Source organism: Canis lupus, chromosome 36 (genome assembly GCF_048164855.1).
Source record: "Canis lupus baileyi chromosome 36, mCanLup2.hap1, whole genome shotgun sequence".
In the NCBI taxonomy this organism is placed as follows: Eukaryota; Metazoa; Chordata; class Mammalia; order Carnivora; family Canidae; genus Canis; species Canis lupus.
This window is the reverse complement of record NC_132873.1, coordinates 31,222,961-31,238,257: the sequence shown is the minus strand read 5'-3', so window position 1 is coordinate 31,238,257 and position 15,297 is coordinate 31,222,961.

Below are 15,297 nucleotides of genomic sequence, written 5' to 3'. Positions count from 1 at the left end.
GCTGCCCCACCCTAGTCAGGCCGCTAGGCAGACACTAATCGGAAATCGGCTCATAACAATGTAACCCTGCTTTGTGCCCCCCAAAACTGTGCGACGATTCTGACCAAAGTAATAGGCCAGCTCAAGTGGATACTATTTGGTCAGGTGTAATTCAATTGGCCACCTGCGTGTGGACCATCATGACTGTGCAACTTTCTGCATATCCCATGGGCCACTGGCCCCTATAAAGCTGCTATGCCTCTTAGTCTCAGGATCCACATCCCTGCTCCGCTGTGTTTGGTGAAATTACACCCAAACTCCAGCTTGTAAAGAAACCCTCCGGAGTTTCCATCGGTGTGGGCTCCTTGGTGGTTTCCCTGATTTACAATCTTGGGCAAAACACCAGGGCCTGGTGTCCTGACATCCCTTCAGGGCCACGCTGACCGCCCCACAGGCCCTTTGTGCCCCAGGCACACAGGCACGGGGATGCGGGGACGGGAGGAAGTGCCCCGGAACTCGGCAATCCTTAGCCCTCAGGAGGGAGGGAGCACAGACTTCCCAGGTCGCTGTGCACAGACCCTGGTGACCTGAAGCTCCCTGGCTGTCTCTCTGTCCCAGCCCCCCCTGGCCCGGGGGACACAGCCTGAGTCCAAGTAAAGTCTGTGTGTTCCTGACCCTGGCGTCTGGCTGCCCCTGGAAGGCACGTGGGGACATCAGCTCTGTGTACCTGGTGGCGCCCCTGTAGGGGCTGTTTGGGGCCTGGATGGTGCCCCCTCCTCCTCTCTGGGTGTCTCTTCACGCCCCATGCACAGAGTTCTGGGAGACACAGAAACGGGCTGGCTGTGCATTTTTGCACAACACTTTATTGACTTTTTACAGGAAAGGGGCTCAGAGCCTAATGCGTGCCTTCCCCTGGGGAGGGAGACCTTTCTGTCCTTTAGGGGAGGGCAATAATCACACGGTGTGGAGAGGCGGGTGCTAGAGTCCACATTGTGGGAACATGTGTGGACTCCGGGTGGGGGCGTGTGTCCTGAGATTTCAGCCTGAGTGACTGTTCTGAGGACAGCAGAGATGACCTGGACCTGCAGCTCATGGGCTCCTGTACTGGGGCCTCGCAGGGCAGCTGGACACCTGCCTTGGGCCCTCTGGGGCCCCAATACCTGGAAGAGCTTGCCTCCTGGTGTGGGGTTGGGTGGGGCCAACCGGCCTATCCATCCTCTCCCTACCCTGGGGTGTCCCGGGATCCCCAAGTCTGCCCTAGGTTAGCGACCTGGATCTGCGGGGCACGCCCAGGGCCCAGGAGGCCACATCCACCTGTGAGAGGGCTTGCTCAGCCTGGGGCCAGAATCCAGGGCTGGCCAGGACCATGGGGACCTGGATCCCATTAGTCTTTGTGTTGGGCCTGGGAGGGGCTCAATTCAACCTAGTCCCCACAGAGCACAGAACCAGGTCAGCCCAGGTCCCTCTGGGTTAGGGGCTGGTGTCCTGTGCAGGGTGTGCCGCCCTCCAGGACAGACAGTGGGCGGAGGCAGGGCCCAAAGTATCCTCTGCACCGCTCACCTACACCCAGCCTTTCGGGGATCTCTGCCTTCCCTCCTCCCTGCAACCTCTGGGTTCTCTATGGGACAATCGGGCTTCTGATGGGAGGAGGGTATCCAGAGAACCCCGGGGAGGTTGAGCATGTCCCACAGGGGACAGCTGCACTGGGTCCTTGCTGGGGGCCGATGGTGTGGGCGTGGATGTTGTGGGGTAGGGATATGATGTTGGTGGTATATTAGGAAGGTACAAATATTAGCCTTGAATCAATATTAAAATATTCTCATTAACCAAAGACCATACTTTATTCAGATTTCCTTAGTTTTTGCTAAGTTACCATCCCTCATATCCCATTCCATTTGTACTCATGTTTTCTTAGGCTCCTCTGGATTGTGACAGTCTTTCTGCCTTTCCTTGTTGTCGTTGAACTGGTACACTTTGAGAAGTAGAGTATTTTGTAAAATTTACCTCAGTTGGGAAATGTCTGTTATCTCATGATTAAACTCTTTTTGTGGATTATATAAAGAGATATACTGCCATTTTAATTATATCATATAAAGGATAGATATTATCAACATGATTTATCAGTCTTGGTATCAATCTGATCATCTTGCTGAGGTAGTGTTTGTCAGCTTTCTCCGTTGTAAAGTGATTATTATTATTATTATATTATTATTTTTATATACACATTTTCATATTATATTTTATAGAAGGAAGTTACTATGTGTATTCCATACATATGAGTGGGAGGCTATGCTAATCAACTTGAGGGTGGAATGTCTGTACAACTTCTTTGAAATTCTTCTACATGGGAGATTTCTCTTCCTTCTGGGTTTGTTTGTTTGTTTCTTTTTAAAGATGTCATTTATTTATTTGAAAGAGAGAGGAGAGAAAAACCAAGAGCGAGAGGGGCAGATGGAGAGGGAGAAGCAGGTTCCCTGCAAACAGGGAGCCTGCCTTGGGAACTGGATCATGATCTGAGCCTAAGACAATAGCTTATGTGACTGAGCCACCCAGATGCCACTTTTTCTTTCTTTTTCCTTTTTTTAATAATAAATTTACTTTTTATTGGTATTCAATTTGCCCACATACAGAATAACACCCAGTGCTCAGCCCGTCAGTACACGTCACCCATTCACCCCCACCCCCGCCCTCCTCCCCTTCCATCACCCCTAGTTCCTTTCCCAGAGTTAGGAGTCTTTATGTTCTGTCTCCCTTTCTGATATTTCCCACACATTTCTTCTCACTTCCCTTATATTCCCTTCACTATTATCTATATTCCCCAAGTGAATGAGAACATACAATGTTTGTCCTTCTCCGATTGACTTACTTCACTCAGCATAATACCTTCCAGTTCCATCCACTTTGAAGCAAATGGTGGGTATTTGTTGTTTCTAATGTCTGAGCAAGGCCCACCTTTTCTCTCTCTTCATCTTCTGAGTCTCCTATGGTATGAATGTTATTGTTTTAATAAGTGGATGACTTCCCTACGTCTGTCTCTGTGGTCCATAACCATTCTTGTTTTGAAGGCTTCCACTTGGGACTGCATCTCAGTTATACCATTTTTAACATTGGGCTGACTAGATTTTAGTTCTTTTATTTCTACAGTAAAGGTTTCTCTAGTTTTCTTCTGTGCTCTTTTTCTAGCCCAGCTCCTATCTTTATAATCATTGTTTTAAACTGTAGTTAGACATCATATATGTGTATTGATGAACTTCCTGGCTGTGAGTAGACCTCATGTTATTTTATGGAGGTGATTTTCTCCATCTCATTATATTTTCCAGAAAAGAAAGGAAGAAGAAAAAGGAAAAACAAGAAAAACAATAACAACTGCCCTCCCCCCCAAAAAACAAAACAAAACAAAATAAAACCCAGATTATTTTGGCCTGCTTGTTAAAAGATTCTAAATCCCCAAATAGAAACAATTAAAGTGATCCCTGGGTGACGCAGGGTTTTAGTGCCTGCCTTTGGCCCAGGGCATGATCCTGTAGACTCTGGATCAAATCCCACGTCGGGGTCCCAGTGCATGGAGCCTGCTTCTCCCTCTGCCTGTGTCTCTGCCTCTCTCTCTCTCTCTCTCTCTTTCTCTCTGTTTGTGACTATCATAAATAAATTGAAAAAAAATTAAAAAAAGAATCACAATTAAAGTACTATGAAAGTAAAAATAAGAAATATATAAGGTACATACATAGAAATTAAAATAAGGCAATTAATAAAAAAGAATCAAAGAAAATAAATGAAAAAAGTGCACAAAGTACAAAGGAATCTAGACCCTACTTTCCAGGCAGAGCTTAAGCTCTGCAGCCACTGTGGTCCAACAACTTGGTGGCAGCGAATGCTCTGTGTGGGGTCTGGGGATGGGCCATGGCGCTGATTGTCAGGTGCACATCTGCCTGGGAGATGCACCTGCGGGGGTCAGAGGCGGGGTGGGCGTCAGCACCTCTGGTCTCAGCGGGCTGTGCTGCCCTGTTCCTGAGACCTGGCCCTGATAGGCGGGATGCGGGTGGGGTCTCTGGGTCCTCTGGCTCTGGGGCAGAGCATCCCCCACCCCAGTCTGCTGGGGCCTCCACAGAAGAGCGGCCAAGCCCCCAGGTCTCCGCGGCTTCTCTCAGAACCCTGCGTTCACTCTGTGTCCGAGCTTCTTTTGGTTTTGTTTTTTTATCTCAGATTGTTGTGCCGAAGATTGCTAATCTGAGAAACCACCGAAAAGCTGGCTCCAAGGCAAACACATGAGAGTTTATTTACAAGCTTGAGCTTGTGTCCAAGTATACCTGACAGAGCAGAGCAGGGACTTGGACCCTGAGGTGGGTTTTAGCTTAGTTTTAAGGGTTGGTCTCGGGGTACTCCCGAAGGGCTGGAGCAATTCCTCAAGTTCTTTTTTTTTTTAAACTTCTTTTTTTTTAAGATTTTATTTTTTTTATGATAGTCACAGAGAGAGAGAGAGAGAGAGGCAGAGACACAAGCAGAGGGAGAAGCAGGCTCCATGCACCGGGATCCCGACGTGGGATTCGATCCTGGGTCTCCAGGATCGCGCCCTGGGCCAAAGGCAGGTGCCAAACCGCTGCGCCACCCAGGGATCCCCCTCAAGTTCTGTTTACATTTTGATATGGGGCCTTCAAAGGCATTGAGATCTATTCTCATTCTAATAGGGGCTTCCTGCACTTGGCCTGGGCTCAGTTTTTATTCTATTGTGGGGCTTTCCAGGGTATTAAGCTGTAAACTTTTGTTATTTTCCTGTAACTGAAGTAATGTAAATTTCAGCTTTTCGACAGGGGCCTGGGATGGCTGGACATGTCGAACACTGAACTTAAAGTGGAAAGGCCTTCATTTTCTCGGCCTCCTTGTGTCCCTTCCCATCCTATCTAGCTCCTTTCCCCTTCCCCGGAGCTCCTAAGAGAGCAATTGCTAATGACCTCAGCCTGGCAGCCTGTGTTGGGGGACAGGCCCAGGGATTTGGGATCAGGAAGACCTGGGGCTCGGGCGTCCCAGCTGTGCAGCGGGATTTGATGCTGCAACTCTTATTCGCTAAGGCTATCTTGACAACTGACTTTGTACATAGGAAAGCTGTCCTTTCTCTTTATAAGACGAAGAGCAAGTCAAAGTGTTTTTTCTCTGCCCATCTGATTGCTCAGATTCCCAGGATAGATGTGGGCCCGCATCCACCCTGACAGGAACACCTGGGCCGCTTCAGGACCTGCAGGGAGGCTTCAGGAAGCTGTGGTGCTGCGTCCACTCTGTCAGGATCTCCCGGGCCACTCAGGACATAATTTGAGTCTTCTGGAAGGTGGGGGCCGCATCCATGGTGTCAGGAGCCCTGGCTTCCTCAGAATCCGCAGTGAGGCTATGGGAGGACTTGGGGCCACCCCCACACACCAGGACGCTGACGTCCTCAGGAACCCGGTGTAGACTTCGGGAAATATGGGGATGCTTCCATGCAGACAGAAGACCCCAGGCTTGTCAGGGCCTGTGGTGAGGCGTAAGAAAAATGTGGGTGCCGAATCCAAACTGACAGGGTCTCCAGCCTCTTTAGGATCAGCACTTTGGCTTCAGGACATATGGGGCTGCGTCTATGCTGACAGGAGCCCACAGCCCCCTCAGGACCCGCAGTGAGTTTTCTGGGGGCCATGGGGCCATGTCCAGGCTGACAGGAGCCCTCGGCCTCCTGAGGACCTGCTGTTAGGCTTCCAGAGGATGTGAGGCATAGTCCACAGTGACAGGAGACCCGGCGTCCTCAGGACCCGCTGACTATGACTCAGGAACACATGGGCCCACATCCACACTCACAGGATCCTGGCTTCCTCAGGACCCCCTGGAGGACTCTGGAGGTGCCGTTGGGGGCCACGTCCACATCAGAAGGGACTACTCAGAACCACAGGGTAAGTGAATGGGTAGAATGAATGGTAGGGTCAGGGGAGGGGAGGCAGTTGGTGGTTAAGTTAGGTTAGATGTTAGGGTTTAGTGATTATGCTTATGGTTACAGATTAGAGGATAGCCTGAGGGATAAGGGTAAGGGTCAATGGTTAGGAGTTAGGCCTGGGATTAGGGATTAGGGAAAGGGGTTAGGGTTAGTGTTAGGGACAGGATTTAGAGTTAGGGTTTGGGTTTAGGCTTAGGGATTAGGGCAGGATGTTAGGAGTTGGGGTTAGGGTTATGGTTAGTGTTAGGGCTGTGATTAGGTTTGCAGTTAGGGTTAGGGGTTAGGGTGTGAGTTAGGGTTAGGGGTTAGCGTTAAGGGTTAGAGTTAAAGTTAGGCCTAGGTATAGGGTTAGGGCGAGGGTTAGGCTTAGGATAGGGTTTAGTGCTAGTGTTAGGGTTAGTGTTTGGTTAGGGGTTAGTGATGCGGTCAGGTCAGGGTCAGGGTAGGGTCAGGGTACGGTTTTGGAAAAGGGTAAGAGATAGGGTTAGGCAGTGGGTTAGGGATTAGTTTTAGGGTATGGGTAGTGTACAGTTTGGGGTATGAGATAGGGTTAGTATTAGAGGGTTAGGGTTAGGGTACAAATTAAGGTTAGGAATAGGATTTGAGTACATTAAGTTAAGGTTAGGGTTAGAGGTTAGGGTTACGATTAGATTTAAGGTAAGGGTCAGGGTTAAGGAAACCTCAGAATAGGTTTAGGAGTTAGGGTGTGGCTTGGCAGGTAGGTTCAGTGAATGTGTTTTGGTCTTGGGGTTTGTGTTTGGTTTTTGATTAGTGATAGTTCTTGTTTAAGAGTTAGGTTAACATTAGGCTTAAGTGTAGGGTAAGGGTTATGTCTGTGTATGGTTAGAGTTTGTTTCTTGGCATGTGCCTGCACTGGGACTCCTAGCATCTTGGGAAGTTTAGTTTGATGCACTCTATTTAGGTTTTGGTTTCAAAGATAGCCTGACTCCACCAAGTCAGTGGCCTCCCCAGAGAATCAAAATCCAGTCTTCTCTGGGGTGAGAATAGGCATGGCAGGATTCTCGTGAGCTGAGCTAAGGAGGGGATTTGTAGCTCTAAAGACTCTTTGTTTGGATTTTCAGTTGGCTTTCAGATTTTATCTCTTGTGTGCACATGTATCCTCTATACTACCAATTATTATTTTAAAGTTTTACTTGAATTCCTCTTTGTAAACACAGTATGATATAGTTTCAGGTTTACCACATAGTGATTCAACTCTTGGTTACAATGCCTGGTACTGGCCACAGGTGCCCTCCACTATCCCCATCCCCTGATTTCCCACCCCCCACTTTCCTCTGGTATTTATTAGTTTATTCTCTGTGGTTAAGAGTGTGTTTCTTGGTTTGCATCTCTCATCCCACCCTTTGCCCCTTTGCCAGTTTGTTTGGTTTCTTAAAATTCACATGTGAATGCAATTGTATGGTATTTGGTATCTGTATTCTCTGACTGACTGAGTTCATTTAGCATAATTCCCTTCCACTTCTCCCACGTCATTGTAAATGGCTTCATTTCATCCCTTCTGATGACCCAGTGATGTCGCAGTGTGTATATTTAACACATCATCTCTGCCCATTCATCTGTCGATGGACATCTCGGCTCTATACACAGTTTCGCTGTTGTTGATAACGCTGCTACCAACACTGGGCTGCATGTTCCTCTTCAAATCTACTAAACTACTTTTGTATCCTCGGGGTAAATACCTAGCTGTGCAATTTTGGAATCGTAGGGTAACTCTATATTTAACGTCTTTTTTAAATTTTTTTTATGATAGTCACAGAGACAGAGGCAGAGACACAGGGAGAGAAAGAAGCAGGCTACATGCACTGGGAGCCCGACGTGGGATTTGATCCCGGGTCTCAGGGATCACGCCCTGGGCCAAAGGCAGGCACCAAACCACAGCGCCACCCAGGTATCCCCTATTTTTAATTTCTAGAGGACCCTCCAGACTGTTTTCCACAGTGGCTGCACCTTTATTTATGTATTCATGAGAGACACAGAGAGGCAGAGTTATAGGCAGAGGGAAAATGATGCTTCATGCAGGGAGCCTGATGTAGGACGTGATCCCCTAGGACCCCGGGAACATGACTTGAGCCAAAGCAGATGCTCAACCACTGAGGCACCCAGGTGCCTTCCTGATTCAATTTCTTTGCTAGTTATGGGTCTGTTCATATTTTCTATTTCTTCCTATTTCAGTTTTGCTCATTTGCACATTTCTAGGGATTTGTCCATTTCTTCCAGGTCTCCCAGTTTGTTAGTGTATAATCTTTCATAGTATTCCCTTATAATCGTCTTATTTTTCTGGTGTTGATTGTGATCTCTCTTCTCTCATTTGTGATTTTATTTATTTAGGTTTTCTCTTTTCTCGTTGATAAGGCTGGCTAGGGCTTGATCCATTTTATTAATTATTTTGAAGAACCAGCTCTTAGTTTCGTTATTCCATTCTACTGTTTTGTTTTTTTCTGCATTGTTTATTTCTTCTCTCAATTTTATTTTTCCCTTCTTCTGTAGGATTTAGGCTTTGTTTCCTATTCCTTTACCAGCTCCTTTAGGTGTAGGGTTAGGCTGTGTATTGGAGACTTCTTCTTTCTTGAGGCCTGTATTGCTATGTACTTCCCTCTTAGGACTGCCTTTGCTACATCCCAGAGTTTTGGAGAAACATGTTTTCATTTTCATTTGTTTTAAATTTCCTCGTTAACCTCCTGGTTGCTCCATTCATTCTCTAGTAGGATGTTCATAATCTCCACGTATTATTGGTTTGTCCAATTTTTTTCTTACTGTCGACTTCGAGTTTCAGAGCGTCGTGGTCCGAAAATGTACAAGGGGTGATATCAACCTTCTTGTACCTGTTGTACCTGTTGAGGGCTGATTTGTGGCCCATGATATGATCTTTTCTGGAGAATGTCCCATGTGAACTTGAAAGGAATGTGTATTCTGCTTTAGGAAGAATGTTCAGACTATATCTGTTGAGTCCCTGTGGTCCAGTGTGTCAAGGCTATTGTTCCCCTGTTGATTTTCTGCATAGACGATCAGTCCATTGCCATAAGTGGGTGTTAAAATCCAATGTCATTGTATTATTATCAGTGATTTCCTGTATGTTTGTTGTTAACTGGTTTCTATATTTAGGTACTCCTATGTTGGCAGCATAAATGTTTAGTTGTTTGAACCTTTTTTTTAAGTAAATTTATTTTTTATTGGTGTTCAATTTACCAACAAACAGAATAACACCCATGCTCATCCCGGCATGTGCCCCCCTCAGTGCCCATCACCCATTCTCCCGCACCCCCTGCCCTCCTCCCCTCCCAGCATCCCTAGTTACTTTCTCAGAGTTAGGAGTCTTTATGTTCTGTCTCCATTTCTGATATTTCCCACACATTTCTTCTCCATTCCCTTATTTTCCTTTTCACTATTATTTATATTAACGTATTGAATGACAACATACATTTGTCCTTCTCCTATTGACTTACTTCACCCAGCATAATACCTTCCGGTTCCATCCACGTTGAAGCAAATGGTGGGTATTTGTCGTTTCTAATGGCTGAGGAATATTCCATTGTATACATAAACCACATCTTCTTTATTCATTCATCTTTCAATGGATTCCGTCCACAGTGTCACTATTGTGGACATTCCCGGTAAAAACATCGGGGTACAGGTGTCCCGGCATTTCATTGCATCTGAATATTTTGGGTAAATAGGGAAGAGTGCAATTTCTGGGTCATAGGGTAGGTCTATTTTTAACACTTTGTGGAACCTCCACACAGTTTTCCGGAGTAGCTGCACCAGTTCACATTCCCACCAACAGTGTAAGAGGGTTCCCTTTTCTCCGCATCCTCTCCAACATTTGTGGTTTTCGGCCTTGTTAATTTTCCCTATTCTCACTGGTGTGAGGTGGTATCTCATTGCAGTTTTGATTTCTATTTCCCTGAGGCAAGTGATGCAGAGCATTTTCTCATGTGCATGTTGGCCATGTCAGTGTCTCCCTCTGTGAGATTTCTGTTCATGTCTTTTGCCCATTTCATGATTGGATTCTTTGTCTCTTTAGTGTTGATTTTAAGAAGTTCTTTATAGGTCTTTGAAACTAGCCCTTTATCTGATACATCATTTGCAAATATCTTCTCCCATTCTGTAGGTTGTCTTTGAGTTTTGTTGACTGTATCCTTTGCTGTGCAAAAGCTTCTTATCTTGATGAAATCACAACAGTTCATTTTTGCTTTTGTTTCTTTTGCCTTCATGGATGTACGTTTCAAGAAGTTACTGTGGCCAAGTTCAAAAAGGGTGTTGCCTGTGTTCTCTTCTAGGATTTTGATGGACTCTTGTCTCACATTTAGATCTTTCATCCATTTTCAGATTATCTTTGTGTATGGTGAAAGAGAGTGGTCTCATTTCATTCTTCTGCATGTGGATGTCCATTTTTCAAAGCCCCATTTATTGAAGAGACTGTCTTTCTTCCAATGGATAGTCTTTCCTCCTTTATCGAATATAAGTTGACCATAAAGTTCAAGGTCCACTTCTGGGTTCTCTATTCTGTTCCATTGTTCTATTTGTATGTTTTTGTGCCAGTACCACACTGTCTTGATGACCACAGCTTTGTAGTACACCCTGAAATCTGGCATTGTGATGCCCCCATATAAGGTTGTCTTTTTTAAATTCCCCTGGCTATTCGGGGTCTTTTCTGATTCCACACAAATCTTAAATAATTTTTTCTAACTCTCTGAAGAAAGTCCATGGTTTTGATAGGGTTTGCATTAAACGTGTTCATTGCCTGGGTACCACTGACATTTTCACAATGATAATTCTGCCAATCCATGAGCATGGAATATTTTTCCATCTCTTTGTGTCTTCCTCAATTTCTTTCAGAAGGGTTCTATTGTTTTTAGGGTATATCCTTTACCTCCTTGGTTAGGTTTATTCCTAGGTATCTTAACCTTTTTGGTGCAATTGTAAATGAAATTGACTCCTTAATTTCTCTATCTTCAGTCTCATTGTCAGTGTATAGAAATGCCATTGATTTCTGGGCATTGATTTTTTATCTTGCAACGCTACCAAATTGCTGTATGTGTTCTAGCAATCTTGGGGTGGGGGCTTTTGGGTTTTCTAGGTAAAGTATTATGTCATCTGAGAAGAGGGAGTGTTTGACTACTTCTTTGTCAATTTGAATGCCTTTGATGTCTTTTTGCTGTCTGCTGAGGATGGGACTTCCAGTACTATGTTGAATAGCAGTGGGAGAGTGGACATCCCTGTCTTGTTCCTGATCTTTGGGGAAAGGCCTCCAGTGCAGCCCCACTGAGACTGATATTTGCTGTGGACTTTTCCTAGATTGCCTTTAAGATGATGAGAAATGTTCCTTCTCTCCCTATGCTCTGAAGTGTTTTGATCAGGAATGGATGCTCTATTTTGTCAAATGCTTTCTCTGCATCTAATGAAAGGATCATATGGTTCTTGGTTTGTCTCTTGCTGATATGATGAATCACATTGATTGTTTGACGAGTATTGAACCAGCCTGTGTTCCGAGGATAAATCCTACTTGGTCATGGTGAATAATTTTCTTTCTTTTTTTTTTTTTCTTTTTTTTGTGAATAATTTTCTTAATGTACTTTTGGATCCTATTGGCTAGTATCTTCTTGAGAATTTTTGCATCCATGTTCATCATGGCTATTGGTCTGTAATTCTCCTTTTTGGTGGGGTCTTTGTCTGGTTTTGGAGTTAAGGTGATGCTGGCCTCATGGAACGAATTTGGAAGTACTCTATCTCTTTCTAACTTTCCAAACATCTTTAGTAGGATAGGTATGGTTTCTTCTTTAAACGTTTGATAGAATTCCCCTGGGAAGCCATCTGGCCCTGGACGTTTGTGTCCTGGGAGGTTTTGGATGACTGCTTCAATTTCCTCCCTGGTTTTTGGCCTGTTCAGGTTTTGTATTTCTTCCTTTTCCAGTTCTGGCAGTTTCTGGCTTTCCAGGAATGCGTCCATTTCTTCTAGATTGCCTAATTTATTGGTGTATGGCTGTTCATAATATGTTTTTAAAATCGTTTGTATTTCCTTGGTGTTGGTAGTGATCTCTCCTTTCTCATTCATGATTTTATTAATTTGAATATTCTCTCTTCTTTTTAATAAGGTTGGCTAATGGTTTATCTATCTTATTAATTCGTTCAACGAACCAACTCCTCCTTCCGTTGATCTGTTCCACAGTTCTTCTGGTCTCGATTTCCTTGAGTTCTGTTCGAATGTTAATTAACTCTATTCTTCTGTTGGGTGTAGGATCTATCTGCTTTTTTTTTGCTCTAGCCTCTTTATGTGTAAGGTTAGCTTTTGTATTTGAGTAGTTTCCCGTTTCTGAATGGATTCTTGTATTGTGATATATTTCCCCCTTAGGACTGCTTTTGCTGCATGCCAACGATTTTAATGGTTGTATGTTCATTCTCATTAGTTTCCATGAATCTTTTTAATACTTCCTTAATTTCCTGGTTGACCCTTTCATCTTTTAGCAGGATGATCCTTCACCTCCACGTGTTTGAGCTCCTTCCAAACTTCTTGTTATGATTTAGTTCTAATTCCAAGGCATTATGGTCTGAGAATATGCAGGGGATGATCCCAATCGTTTGGTATCGGTTCAGACCCTATTTGTGACCCAGTATGTGGTCTATTCTGGAGAAAGCTCCATGTGCACTTGAGAAGAATGTGCATTCAGTTGGGTTTGGATGTAAAGTTCTGTAGATTTCTGTGAAATCCATCTGGTCCAGTGTATCATTTAAAGCTCTCGTTTCTTTGGAGATGTTGTGCTTAGAAGACCTATCGAGGGTAGAAAGAGCTAGATTGAAGTCACCAAGTATAAGATAATTATTATCTAAGTATTTCTTTACTTTGGTTATTAATTGGTTTAAATATTTGGCAGCTCCCATATTCGGGGCATATATTGAGGATTGTTAAGTCCTCTTGTTGGATAGATCCCTTAAGTATGATTTAGTGTTCCTCTTCATCTCTCACTACATTCTTCGGGGTAAATTTTAGTTTATCTGATATAAGGATGGCTAACCCTGCTTTCTTTTGAGGAACATTTGAATGGTAAATGGTTCTCCAACATTTAATTTTCAGATTGTAGGTGTCCTTCTGTCTAAAATGAGTCTCTCGTAGGCAGCAAATAGATGGGTCCTGCTTTTTTATCCAGTCTGAAACCCTGCGCCTTTTGATGCGGTCATTAAGCCCGTTCATGTTCAGAGTTACTATCGATAGATATGAGTTTAGTGTCATCATGATATCTATTCAGTTCTTGTTTTTGTGGATTGTTCCACTGAACTTCTTCTTAAAGGGGAATTTTAAGAGTCCCCCTTAAAATTTCTTGCAGAGCTGGTTTGGAGTTCACAGATTCTTTCAGTTCCTGCCTGTCTTGGAAGCTCTTTATCTCTCTTTCCATTTTGAATGAGAGCCTTGCTGGATAAAGTATTCTTGGTTGCATGTTCTTCTCATGGAGGACACTGAATATATCCTGCCAGCCCTTTCTGGGGTGCCAGGTCGCTGTGGAGATGTCTGCTGTGACCCTAATGCTCCTCCCCATAAAGGTCAGGGATCTCTTGTCTCTTGCTGCTTTAAGGATCTTCTCTTTATCTTTGGAATTTGCAAGCTTCACTATTAAATGTCGAGGTGTTGGATGGTTTTTATTGATTTTAGGGGGGAATCTCTCTATTTCCTGGATCTGAATGCCTGTTTCCCTCCCAGATTAGGAAAGTTTTCAGCTAGGATTTGTTCAAATACTTATTCTGGCCCTCTGTCCATTTTGGCGCCCTCGGGACCCCCAATTACACGTAGGTTTTCTTCCTCAGGCTGTCGTTTATTTCCCTTAATCTGTCTTCCTGGTCTTTTAATTGTCTGTCTCTTTTTTCCTCAGTTTCCCTCTTTCCATCAACTTGTCTTCTATGTCACTCCCTCGTTCTTCTACTTTGTTAACCCTCGTCGTTAGGACTTCTAGTTTTGATTGCATCTCATTCCATTGATTTTTACTTTCTGCCTGATTGGATTTAAATTCTGCAGTCATGAAGTCTCTTGAGTCCTTTATGCTTTATTCTAGAGCCACCAGTAGTTGTATAATAGTGCTTCTGAATTGGCTTTCTGACATTGAATTGTAATCCAGATTTTGTAACTCTGTGTGAGGGAGGACTGTTTCTGATTCTTTCTTTTGAGGTGAGCTTCTCCTAGTCAATTTGCTCAGTGCAGTGGCCAAAAACAAATTGTATTGGGAAAAGGAGAAAAAGAGAGGAGAGAAAGAAGGAAAGAAAAGAGAAAAAGAAATAAGAATAAAGGAAGATAGAAGGAAAAAAGAGAAAGAAAAAGAAAGAAGGGGGAAAAAGGGAGGGCGAAGCAATCAGAAATAAAAAAATAAAACATGAGGGAGTATCTTCTGATTCTGTATACTTTAAGTCCCTTGACTTCCCCTGGAACTTGTCCGTCTAGCTGGACTTCTGGGGCGGGGCCTGTTGTGCTGATTTTCAGATGTTAGCACTTGGGGGAGCTGCTCTGTCCACTGCCTGGTGCAGGGCTCAGTGGGCGTAGTTTACCCCGTGAGGCCTCTGGAGGAACAACCCCAGTGGCAGCGGCCAGGTCTGGATACCTGTATTCAGCACCCACAGTAACTCCAGAGCAGTCCATCTGCAGGGCCTGGAGGCTCTGGGGTGGGACCGTTGATCTGCTCAGCTCTGGGCAGGAGCGTTCTTGCTGTCCTGGGCCATCCGGGCCTCTGCCTGTCCCCGGGGAGGCCTAATCCTGGGCTGTGTCCTGGCGCCCTGTGCTCTGGGGCCTGCGCTGTTGGATTCACGCTCCTGTCTGTGCAGCCGCCTCTCCCCGGAGCTGCCACCCAGCCCCTCTGAGCTGCTCCTGGTCGGGCAGCCCCCTCAGGAAGCCGCGGCCTGAGCACCTCCGAGTTGCTTCCGTAGCCGCACAGCCCCCTCTGCACGGAGCCACTTCCTCTGCTTGAGGCACTGCCACCAAGCTGCTCTCGGGGCATGCAACCTGCTCCACCCAGAGCCCTGCCCGAAACCCTCTGAGCTGCTCCCAAGTCAGTGCACGTGCCCTGCAGCACTTAGGGAGCTTGGTGCACTCTCCTGGGAGTGCAGGTGTCTCTTAGTGTCCCAGGGAGCCCGTGGGTATCCCCGCCCTCCTGGGGTCCTGCTCTGAATCCCTGTGGCGCCATTCTGCCCAGGAAGATTGGTGCAGATCCTGCTTCTCTGGAACAAAGCTCTCCTGACCAGGGGCCACACCGCCTGGCCTTAGCCCGGCTCCTCGTGGGGCCCCTCCCCCTTCAATGCCTTTTGTTTCTTTATTTCTTTTTCCCCTGTCATCCTACTTTGATAGAAGCGCGAACTTTTCTCACTGTAGC